The 12,662-nt window shown below is 42.5% G+C and overlaps 1 pseudogene; it reads right to left on the bottom strand.

The window, feature by feature from the left end:
- Window positions 1–2,616: 2,616 nt before the first annotated feature.
- On the bottom strand, window positions 2,617–12,293 carry LOC114458824 (lysine-specific demethylase 4A-like; annotated as a pseudogene).
- Between the last annotated feature and the right edge of the window lie 369 nt (window positions 12,294–12,662).

The raw sequence follows: 12,662 nt of genomic DNA, 5'->3' as shown, positions 1-12,662 counted from the left end.
ATCAAAAGTTTTAGAACACCCTAATTTTTCCAGTTATTTATTGCAATTCAAGTCGTGCAACTAGTACAGTGCCTGTCAGAAGTATGTATTCATATAGTGGGAGGAGCTTAAGTCGAATTGTCAATTATGGCCAAATGAGTATGTGTTTGAAGGTTGGATATACAAAGAGGTGTACATACTCTGTACTCTGTAGTGTTATTAAGGGGTTTATGTGTAGGTGCAACAGTTAGTGTATGTGATTTCCCTGGTTTATTTCTATGGGACATGTGCATAATAAATGTGTTTTTTACTCATTTTTGTATTTTTCTGTAATGTTTGTTTTTTTGGAGTCATTATGTGTATTTTTGTATCTTTCTGTTGTCTTTTTGGGGATTTTTTGTATAGTTATTGTTTTTGTTGCCATTGTAGTGTGATTCTGGAGTTATTTTGTGTATTTTTGTATCTTTTTTGGCCTTTCTTGCATTACAGATAGATAGATAGATAGATAGATAGATAGATAGATAGATAGATAGATAGATAGATAGATAGATAGATAGATAGATAGATAGATAGATAGATAGATAAATAGATAGATAGATGGATAGATAGATAAATAGATAGATAGATGGATAGATAGATAAATAGATAGATAGATAGATAGATAGATAGATAGATAGATAGATAGATAGATAGATAGATAGATATTTTTCATGGCTTTAAAGCTGTTCTGCAGCAATGAAGGTTGAATCAGCCTTGAAAGCTGGTGCTACTCATTCCTACAAGTGTTCCAATTTTTCTTGGTTACTTCCAACCACCTCTGTCTGCATAAAAGCAGTGTTGGAACACATTGTGGTACCAGACCCTCATGAGCATCAGCTGAACAGTTTTGTTCATCAGAATCAGAATCAGAATCAGAAACAACTTTATTGACCAAGTAATGTATGTTATACACACGAGGAATTTGACTTGGTGAACTGTGCGCTGTCTAATAGTGTAAACATTAAATAATAACAAACAACTGGAAAAAAAATAAAAAAATAAATATAAACAGTATTTAGACAAATATGTGCAGAACTAAATAAAATAACAAGATAATAATAATAATAATAATTATTATTATTATTATTATTATTATTATTATTTAAAAAAAGAAAAGAAAAGAAAAATAATAATACAATATAATAATAAGATAATAGTGCAGTAGTGCATTGATGAATAGTGCAGGTGAACATTTAAATGAAAAACTATGTCCATGAACATTCTCAGTGACAGGCTGATCCAGGGTTTTTATGTTTAGTTCCATGGTTATTTCACAGTAACAGAAACAGGTCTGACACTCTATGACTGTTAAGTGTTGATCAGAGTGACAGCCTGGGGGAAGAAACTGTTTTTATGGCGGGTTGTTTTGGCGTACAGTGATCTGTAGCGTCTGCCGGAGGGGAGGAGTTTAAACAGATTGTGTGCAGGGTGTGAGAGGTCTGCAGTGATGCTACCTGCCCGTTTATTGACCCTGGACAGGTATAAGTCTTGGATTGAGGGCAGATCAACACCAATGATCTTTTCTGCAGTCCTAATTATCTGTTGTAGTTGGTGTTTGTCTAGCTTGGTTGTAGATCCAAACCAGACAGTGATGGAGGTGCACAGAACAGACTGAATGATGGAGGTGTAGAACATCAGCAGCTCCTGGGGCAGGTTGAACTTCCTCAGCTGATGCAGGAAGTACATCCTCTGCTGTGTCTTTTTTCTGGTTGTGTCTATGTGGGAGGTCCACTTCAGGTCCTGTGAGATTGTGGATCCCAGGAACCTGAAGGAGTCCATGGTAGCCACTTTCCTATTCAGAATGGTAAGGGGGGGGGGGTTCTTCTGAAGTCCACTTGCATCTCCACAGTCTTGAGCGGGTTCAGCTCCAGATGGTTCTGACTGCACCAGAGAGCCAGCTGCTCCACCTCCCGTCTGAAGGCAGACTCGTCCCCGTCCCTGATGAGACCGATGACGGTGATGTCGTCTGCAAACTTCAGAAGTTTCACAGAGGGGTCCCCTGAGGTGCAGTCATTGGTGTAGGGGAGAATAGAAGGGGGAGAGAACACACCCTGAGGGGCGCCAGTGCTGAGTGACCGGGTGCTAGATGTGATGCTTCCCAGCATTACTTGCAGCTTCCTGTCAGTCAGGAAGTTGGTGATCCACTGACAGGTGGAGGCCCGCACTGTGAGTTTCTGGTGATTCCATCATTGCTTTGCTGGAAAAAGTGTGTTGTTCTATTTTGACCAGTAGTGTGTGTGTGTGTGTGTGTGTGTGTGTGTGTGTGTGGTGTGTGTGTGTGGTGTGTGTGTGTGTGTGTGTGTGTGTGTGTGTTAGAGCTGGGCGATACATCGAGATTCAAGAGATATAGAGTCTTCTATTTATATTATATTATCGCCTATATCAATATATATTTTATAATTAATTTTTTATTCAAATTCTCATTTTAGGAGTCACTGGTTTTGCTACTTATCATAACAGCATGAAAAGCACAGTTAGATGGATTACTGAGTGCATCCTAATCCTTCCCCTAAACAAGCTAAACTTTTTGACTAAACACCATTAATGAATATCCAAGAAATATTATAGACTTCTGTAAAGGTAGTTCACAATGTCAGGTTAAGTCACTCCCTGGAAATAAGAGACATCTTCATTCCATTTGTCATCAGGAACGTTGTAGGGGTCGTTCCCGCTGATCAGACCCAGTTTCTCCTGGTACCGACTTCTCTCAGCTTCTAGTGTCAACATAATCCGACATATTGAGGCCAAACGGAGACGACCTACAACCTTCGTTAAGCACATGGGCTGCTTTTAATAAGTCAAAAAACAACACTACTATTCAAGTAAACACACCCACGCAGGTGCATCTGTATAGGGCCGTTGTTCTGACTCCTGTCAGGGATTGAAAGGGTTAAGTCCCCCTGGTGGTGTTTTAGAGTTACTGCGGTGTAAAGGACCAGGCACTTTCTTTGTTCATGCATAAGCTACAAGTGCTCTGCCACAGAGTGTTGTTGTCTGAGTCTTGGAGTTGAACTAACAGTGAGTATGAATGCAATTTATTATTTAGTTGTTTTGTGGCACTGTGATCTTTAAGATAGTGTTTGAGACATTTATTTTAAGTCACAAAAACCGTGCTAACTATGCTAACGCTAATCGTGAAGCTAAGCAAGAAGCTAGTTTATCTGCTATGACTAATTCAGTTAATTGTCAGACCTTGTTTGTGTTATATGTTATGTTTATGTGTGAACCAGTATTGCTGTTTACTGTGTTTATGCTGTTATTTACCTGTGGAAACATACTGTAAAAAAGATGTGTTTGCCTTATTTAACAGTGTGATGTACTTACTTGATTTATAACCTGGAAAGGAAGAACGAAAGTGTGACCAGTGTTGTTGCATATATTTAATTTCAATTTGTAACATTGTGTTAATTTCATTGTGTTGCAGTTTTAAAAAAAAAAGTACGGGAAGATTCAGTAAAGCAACTTGAGTCAATCTACTGGGTCTCTCAAATTTGTTCACTATCTGTCAGCCAGGACAGAATAGCCGTCATCTTCCAAGATGGCGCTGGGTCAATGTGCCGTGACGTCAGTCACAAGGGTCTATACAGCTTTTAAAACTTATGTTACAGAAATTAGAAATACAAATAATAATAATAATAATAATAAAAGTTAGATTGGTGCATTTGTTTTCATTATTGATATGTGAAGCAAAACTGGAGACATTCTATATGTATATATGATTTATTTTTTGCTGCTTCAACTGGCAAGAATCTCAAACTCCATTAATGGCGATGACGCAGCATCATCACTGGGCTCGTCTTTGATGAGCTAGTGATTACGAGGCTCCGCCTGCTGCAGCTTCTGCTTCTTCGGCTTGCAGTAGGATTGTTCTTCTTCTATCTATTGGAGGAACACAGTCAGGACAAGTTAGACCAGTGGTTTTCAAACTTTTTTGTGAAATATATAGAATAAAAAAAAAAAGAAAAAGAAAAATAAAAAGGATTATATATGTGTTGTCAATAGGTATTTTTGAAAAACTAAATTTGGTTGAATTCTAAAAAAAAATGGGTCGTGATTTAATGACCGTGGCAAAATGTATAGGTCCCAGGTTGAGACCAGTTGAGAACCCCAGCATTAAACAAATTTGTATTAATAATCATTTTTTCTTGTGTGTGCCAAGCTTTATTTTGTAGATATCCTAAATCGTGGAAATTTGTTTTATACAAATAAAACACATGTATAATAAAACATTTTAATTAAAAAATATATTATTATTATTATTATTAATATTATTTTCTCAAATAATACTTTTTTCTCTATTATGTTGTTTTGTAACCATGAGTGTAATAATCAAAATCGAATTTCGATTAATTGCACAGTCTTACCTGTGTTGGAGGGCTCAGCCTGGGACTGGATGGTGGGAGCTCGGCCTCTGTCACCGAAGCCTTGGGTGAAAAATATCCACCAGAATCAACTTTGGCCAACCTGAGAAACAAATCACCCAATCATACTTCCTGTCAGTGTAAGTTTTTCTAATACTTTAGCATGTTTAGCATCACTGATACCTGTATTACTTCTGCCATCCTTCGTGGTAGTTCTTGGAGATTTGTGAGGAACCTTATTCTCCTCTTCCTTTTCTGGTACTTCAGACACACTCTGGGTCTCTTGGTCTCAATCCTCCGTTTAGTCCTGAAATGGATGTGGGGGGAACATTTATTATGAATACATTATCAACTTTAAAGGATCCTCTACTGTTTTTCCAAATGTGGCGTAAAACCTTTGAGATGTACAAAGGTGCACAAACAGTGTGCTGACACGCTCTGGTGGCTGAAGTAGTATAATGATATAATAGAATAAAAAGGGGTCACAATAACAACATCATTTCATTTGTTATCTGTCCAAAGTCAAACTTAAGATGTTTTGACAAAAGCTGTCCCTGTGCTCTGATATTTTTAACTCGATGTATGGCTAATTACAAAAATGCTAAACCAAACATTCTAAATTGGACGAATGAAGTCAACTACCGTTATTAATTTTACACTTTAAATGATTCAGATGATAGAAAACAGGATGGTTGATATATATATATTTTTTTTTTTTTCACCGTGTTTCCAACACAAACAACGGATGCGCTGTCGTGTCATGAGATGTATCTTGTTGGGAGAGTATGGAGGCTATATTAAATAATTGTTTATGTTTCTTTAATGGTGTTTTATGATGTTGATTTTGTTAGATTAACACTTGCCAGCAGAAACATATGAAATTGCCATTGTGGTCTTGATTTGCAACGTGTCTACCCAACCCTAGTGGTCACGGCACGTCACTGTATATATGTGTGTTTTCTTATCCTCTTTCATGGCGCATCTTGTAGACTGATGCCACTTATACTCCAGTGCGACTTATAGCCCAAAAAATGCAGAACACCATGTGCACCCTCACACAAAGACATTTTCCACCTACTTTTTCCATTTCCCACAGCTGTCCTTGGAGTAGCCGTTGTCATCGAAGAACTCCTCAGCCTCTGGGGTGGGCTGGGAATGGTCGATGGGCACCACGTCTCTCCCTTCCAACCACTGAGCGTAACGGTCAGGCTGATATTTACGCACAAACACGTCCATAGAAAACTTCACCATGTCTTCCCGGCACGAGCACTGCCAACGACGAAGCACAGAGTTGTTCAGCTTTTATTTGCTTAACAATTATACGAGCTTATAAACATTATTCCTCACCATGACGGCTTGTTTTCCGTACTCGATCCATCGTTCCGAGGCAAAGTTGGTGGCCTCGGCACAGTTGAAACCGTGATTAAAACCAGCGTGGTACGCATAAGGGAACGTTATCATGAATTCACCAGCGTTTTGTGTAATCTTCAAAGAGTAAACAAAGGAAATCAGTTACAGCATTTAAATCATTGTCCTTGTTTGGATGAATGCTTGAAAAAGAAAAACTCTGCTTACCTTTTCAAAAGGAATGCCGTGTTTCTCCAAGATTGAAGGTGAGATGAGCGCCATCTTGTGCCTTAAAAACGCCTCACAGTTTTTGGCGCTTTCAGGAAAAAAGTCTAAAAGTCACACAGAAATCACAAAGTTTAGTTTTAGGAATTTTTGTACTTTGGTGTGTTTTTGTTGTTTTTTAGTTTTGTGAATTTTTGTTTTGTGAGTTTTGTGTTTTCGGAGTTATTCTGTATTTTTGTTGTTATGGTATTTTTTCTGTCATTTTGTACATTTATTTTGTGTGTGTTTTATTGTCATTACACATGTTTTTCTGTCATTTTTGTAGTTTCTGAGTTTTTGTTGCCCTTTAGTTAGTTTTTGTTGTCTTTTTGTGTGTTTTTGGAGTCATTTTGTGTACTTTTGGTTCAAATGTTGTGTATTTTCCGGTATTTTGTGTGTTCTTGAGGCATTTGTGCTTTTATTCATTTTAGGGGGCCACACGAAATCAGTGTGAGAGCCACATGTTGGTCACCACTTGTCTATTTGTGGTTGAGACTCAAATTAAATATGACATAAGGTGGCAACAGTGATTTTTAACAGCAATTCTAAAAATGTATATAAAATAATTTGTCATATATCGATCTCTTACCTTTGGCCAGATGTTCCAGGCTTTTCCCGTGCTCTGAAGACACAGCGTACCTACACACACACACACACAGTTTAGTCATTTATCGATGCAGTAAGTAATACATTTATATGTTTGATCATGACAATGAGTTGTCGTTCATCCTCACCATGATTTGGGCTCTCCAAAGTGAAGGTAGTTGATGCTTGTAGAGGTCCATGTCCTCTGTGTGCCAGGGAAAAGTGGTTTTCCAACTCCCAAAAATACAAGTAAGGTGTGTTAACGCCCTCTATGTTGATGCCGCTGTCCTGCTCCAGTGTGTCCAGATGGTGCCGAGGTTGCCAATATTAAAGTCTTTCACATTCTTTAAGGGGAAAACACAAAGAGATGCATTAAACACAAAAGTTCACCAACACATAGTTCCAGCGAGATTCATTTTGTCTTCCTTTTGAACAGCATAAGTTGAGGTTTTGTTTATTTATTCAAACAAGGTTTTTCAGAAATTTTTTATCTCCCGACATGTTTCTTTTTTTTTTTTTTTTTTTTTTTTTTTTTTTTTTTGTCTGCACATTCTGTCGAAGGTTAAACACTACAAGAAGTGCAATCTTTTAACAGCAATGCATATTTTGTTATTGCAATTAAATAAATTTATTTATTTCATTGCATAATTGTGACCATCACCAGCCCTCCCTAGGAAGGGTAAGAAATACTTTATTAAAGGGAGGGGTAACACAAGCGAGGGCAGTGTTACACCAAGGTGAGGGGTTGGAGAGGGGTGGGGAAGTTAACAGGGAAGAGGACTACAAGATAGGAAATGGAATGGGTGGGGAGTAGTCGATAGATTTCAAGTGATGCGCTGTGAAATTGTGGTTGTTGTATATTGTGCTTGTTGTTGCGTTATCAAGCCAGTTTGGTGAACCAGTGTGCGGCTTAGGAATAATGGTGGTGGCTGTGAGCAGAGGAAGAAGTGAGTGGAAAATTCCATAGAACAGGTATTGGGAACAACGTGTCTGTGGTTGAGCCAGTATGAGTGTTATCCCACAGCCCAAGGCCAGTGCATCCATGACAAATGTATTTCCAAGAACCGCCACTGCAAACCCACGAGCCGCCCCCGGGCCCCGGAAGCAGCCAGGCCAGCAGCAAGAGCGGGCAACCCGGGGGCCCCCGGCGACCACCACACGGCCAAGCAGCCCCCCAAACGCCCCAAGATCCCAAAACCGAGAGGCAACATCGCCCCCCCCATACACACCCGAGAAAGCCCCAAGGAGCCAAGGACCCAGCGCACCACGCCACCAATCCAACCCACAACCCCCAGACCCCCACCCCACCCCACCCCCCCCCCCCCCCCCCCCCACACCCCCGCGCCCAACCCCCCGAGGGGAGGGCCCAGAGAGCTCCCCGCCCGAGACCCCAGCGGAGGAGCCAAAGCCCACGCCCAGCAGACGACCAGAGCCACGCCGAACGGGCAGCCGGCGGGCACCCGCCGTCGGGCCCAGAGCCAGCAGGGACCCGACCCCAGGCCAGAGGGACCCGGAATGAACGCAGCACCAGGAGCAGCCCGCCCAGGGAGGACGACCACACCCCAAGCCGCATAAGGCACCAGGGGGCCGCCGGGAGTCTCCCCGTCGGCCCCCAGGCACCCCAACCTAGCCCCCCATGGCGCCCCAAATCACCTATTGTTGATGTCGCCCGCGCCACGGGCTTTAGTTTTTTTATTTATTTTTTTTTTTTTTTAAAAAGCCAGGGCCCCCTCCAAGGGCCAAGCCAGACCGCCTTGTGCATCCCCAGCACCCTGCCTCACGGGGCACTGCCCAAGCAGGGGCCGTACCATTAGGTATGCAAGGGCGCGGCACGCGGCACCCGCCCCGAAAGACCCCCGCCAGGACCGGCCCGGCCAGCCAGCCAATCACCCCGGGCCCCAGGAGCACCCCCCGGGACCAGGACCCCCCAAGGGCAAGTCCCCGGGCCAAGCCCCCCGGGACGCACCACCCACCCCCGCCCAGGACCCGGCCACAGCCCAGCAGGACCGCACAGCCCCGGACAGCCCAAGGCCAGCAGCCCAGGGCCCGCCGCCCCCCGGGCAGCGCCAGCCACGGAGCAGCGCCACCCACCGGCCCGCGAGCAACCGGCGATCCCCACCGCGGGGACGGAGGCACCCCAAAGGCACACATCAAGTGCGGAACCGCAGCCCCGAGCCAGAGATGCCCCGGACCCACCCACCAGTCCGCAGATGGCAGGACAGACCCACCAGGCGGCCGACAGCAACCTCCACCACCGGAACAGCTAGCGCCGCCCCCCAGTAAACAGCATCGCTCCGAGGCACCTAGCAACCCCGCCCCAACCCCGGTGAGGACACCAGCACACCCCCAGCACACCCACCCCCCAAACCGGCGAGGCAGGCCGCCCCAGGCCCGCACACCGCGGGGCCCGCCCCCAAGGCCACCAGCCGACGAAACAAGCACCAAGCCTCACCCAAGGGGAGGAAGCGTCCCCGCGCTCCACCAGGCCGACACCGCCCGGAAAGACCCCGCAAGGAGAGACCCCAGCAAAGCCCCCCCCGAGACCCACCGCCACGCCCGACCACACCATCCTGATGTATTTTCACTCTATGTAGTGGCCCAGCCACCAACAGAGGGGCCAGGCCCCCACCGGAGAGGCCCAAATATGTGAGCCAACCCACCACCCTGTTATGGTGCCTCTCCATTCCCCAATGGAGAGGCACTTCCCTATCCCCTGTGTGAGTGTGTGTGTTCAGTGAATGTATGGGGTGTAATTAAAAGAAGGGGGATGGAGGGGAGCGGTGCTCCCCATCCTACCTCTGTGGATATACGTGTATGTGGTGTAATAGGCCGGAGGGTGTAAGTGAGGGTACACCCTCCGGGGGGTGGCATGTTGAGGTGTGATTAAAATTGGAGGGATTAGTAGGGTAACTAGAGGTGGGAGTGCCGCCCCCACGCCACTACATAGTGACACAGGTGGCGGCCCCCTCCACCCCCAGTCCCACCATCCAGCCCCCCAAGGGGTGGGGATGGGTGTGTGGTGCATATTGTGAATGGGCCAGACCAGCTGGGAGTGAGGTGAAGTGTACATGTAGGAGGACTGTCCGGTGCGAGCCGGGCCCGTCCGCGTGGCGGGCCACGCGAGATGGTAGATGGTGCAGACGGGCAAGCGGCACTGTGGGCCCCGGAGCAGCAAAGCCGGAGACCCCCCCCACGGCACCCCCCAGACTGCGACGGCCCCGCGGAGCACATGTTTCGACATGTTTCGACTGTCAGCTGCCAGTCTTCGTCAGAGGAGTTCTGCTGATTGCCTTTGATGGTTCCTTTGAAGTCAAGTGAAACTTCAAAAGGAACCATCAAAGGCAATCAGCAGAAACCTCTGCCGAAGACTGGCAGTTGAAGTGACCTACGCAGAATGTATTTAATCAATTTAATGAAAACTCACCGGCTCGAATAAGCTCCCGTTCACATCTGCTCCATATATTGGGCAGTTTTTGTTCACGTTCGACCAGTACTTCCTTTCTAGTTCCTCAAAGTCTGAATGTTTTGGAGGACGATATCTAAGAAAACATTACAGAAACAACAGATTAATAACCTAAAATAAAGAAAGTTTAATCCAACATAGGTTTTTTCCTCGTGTTACTAACTTAACACTGTTGGCCATCTTCCGGAACTCCCTCACAGTCATGGCCTTCTTCCTTTTGATATACTGTGAGAACACGCCCGCATTGCCCGACACCACCTGCTTAAGGGGTGTCGGTATGACTAAGTCATCGATGTTGTCGTACGAGCCTCTCGGTTTCCACTCTTTAGGTGGAACAATCTAGAAAAAAGAGAATTTATTGTGTTAAAACAAACTTACGCACACAGGAAGTAAAGGACTTTTGTCATCCAATGATAACACTCACTTTAGCCAGGCCGGCCTTATGAGCCCCCTGGGACTCTATGTAGGCGATGTAGCGGCTGAAGTTGCTGAATTCCTCGTACGTTGGGAAGAAAGTCATGATGCCTCTGCCGTCAGGGTTTGGAAAACTCATGTCTGATGTCATCTTAGATCTCCTCAGAAGTTCCTGCACACACAATGGAAATGGACAAATATTTGACCTTATCATAACCACAAACTAACTTTGTAGCTACAAACTAAGATTGTAGTATTTCAAATTATGCTGAGTGATATGGATTTTCACCACACAAATGTCCGATTTACAGAAATTATTCTTAAAATAAAATAAAATCAGTAATTGACAGCTACCTATGGCTTTTTATATTATTATTATATTATTGCAACAATTTTTAGGGTTTGGGTTAGAGTTAGAGTTAGGTTTAGGTTTAGTTTTAGTCACATGACCTAAACTGGCCAAATAGGGGCGCTGCGTATAGATAGAACGTCGGTATATTGATATGGCACCCGTACGGATAGCCACTGCCAATAATAAAATACTCCTCACTTCCTTCGCTATCGCCAAGAAAACTACCCTCATGAACTGGAAATCTAAAAAGTCCCACATCACCCACTGGAAGAACCTTCTGTCAGATCACATTGCTTTGGAAAAAAAACCACCCACCCCTCTTAACACCACTCAACCACCCTCCATATGGCTCTCGCTAATAGATTTCTTACACACCTAATCCTTCTCAGCTGTACCTTACATCTATTGCTTATGATCCTTTATTCCCTTATCCATTAGCATTTTTCTTTCTTTATTTTGTTTTGTTTTTGTGCATATATTGCTACTTTTCCAACCATTCATTTTATTTGATTCCTTTTATGGCACAACTGCATATCCCACAATCTCCCTCGCTGTCATCTGCTCCTGATTCTGGTTATTATGATTGCCTCTGTAGTTTAGGAATTTTTTATAATGTTGTCATTTGTTTATTTTCTCCAAATTCTTTGTATATTATTATTATTATTATTATTATTATTATTATTATTATTATTATAATAATTATTATTATTATTATTATTATTAGTGTACATTATAGGGTGAGGGGCTGGGGGAAGAATGTCAATAGCGATGATAATCCATTTTTACAAATGACCAGTTTTGGGTTCATATAATTATATATATATGTATTTTTTATTTTTTTATTTTATTTATTTTTTTTTTAATGCATTTGCTTTATTTTTTGCCCCTCTGTTCTCTCAATTTTATTTTGTATATATATATATATATATATATATATATATCGTTTCTATACCCCACATATTTGACTATTATTAACTTGTTTAACTTGTTATTGTCTCCTCCCATCATCCTCTAATAAAACAATACCATTATTAATATCACACACACACACACACACACACACTGACTATTATAACGTATAAGATTTGTAAATTTTGTCTATGATCTGTGGTATTTTTTTCTGTAGTTTTCTGTTTTTGTGTTGTATTTGGCAAAAAATAAAATTAAATAAAAAGCTTTACAATATCAGCTCAATCACATCAGATTATAACTAAACATGTAACATAAATTTATACTTGATTCAGGAATTTATCTGAATAAATAACTATATCTACAATATTACAAATCCAGCTGTATTTACCAACTTGATTTAGGAATATCACCGAATTAGTCATTAAAATGTACAATATTACAAATAACTTTAGTCACAAACCTTGGACACTGCTGACCTCTGCTGGTCAATGTTTACTAACTGGTTTAAATGATATTAGACCTCCTTTAGTCTTATCTGAGAGTCTTTAGTGCTGTCACTGTTGTAGCTCCTGCTGCAAAACTCACACTGCGGTTTATTCTGATCATCTTTCATCTTTTAGCCTGCGTTGCCATGACTCCCTGTAAACATTGAGCTGCATTTAAAACGCTTTTGGCTCAAACTGCCACTTGTGGGAAATTCAAAAAATGCATTATTATGAGCAGGGCTCCTGTAGCACTAATAATAACCTAATACATTTGTTTTTAGATTTTTAAAAAATTGTTTCGGGTTATATCTGTAGAAGTCAATAGGCAGTGTTGCTAAAGATGAATAAATTAAGGCAAAACTTGCAATAAAAACAAGTTGCAAAATGAAGTGCAAATGTGAGTGATACACTGAGCCAAACAGCGGTGCTTATGTTAAAATAACTAATAATGTATTATAATA

The sequence above is a fragment of the Gouania willdenowi genome, unplaced genomic scaffold (assembly GCF_900634775.1).
Source record: "Gouania willdenowi unplaced genomic scaffold, fGouWil2.1 scaffold_18_arrow_ctg1, whole genome shotgun sequence".
NCBI classification, from domain to species: Eukaryota; Metazoa; Chordata; class Actinopteri; order Blenniiformes; family Gobiesocidae; genus Gouania; species Gouania willdenowi.
Note: the sequence above shows the minus strand (reverse complement) of the source record. Positions and strands in the feature narration are given on the sequence as shown.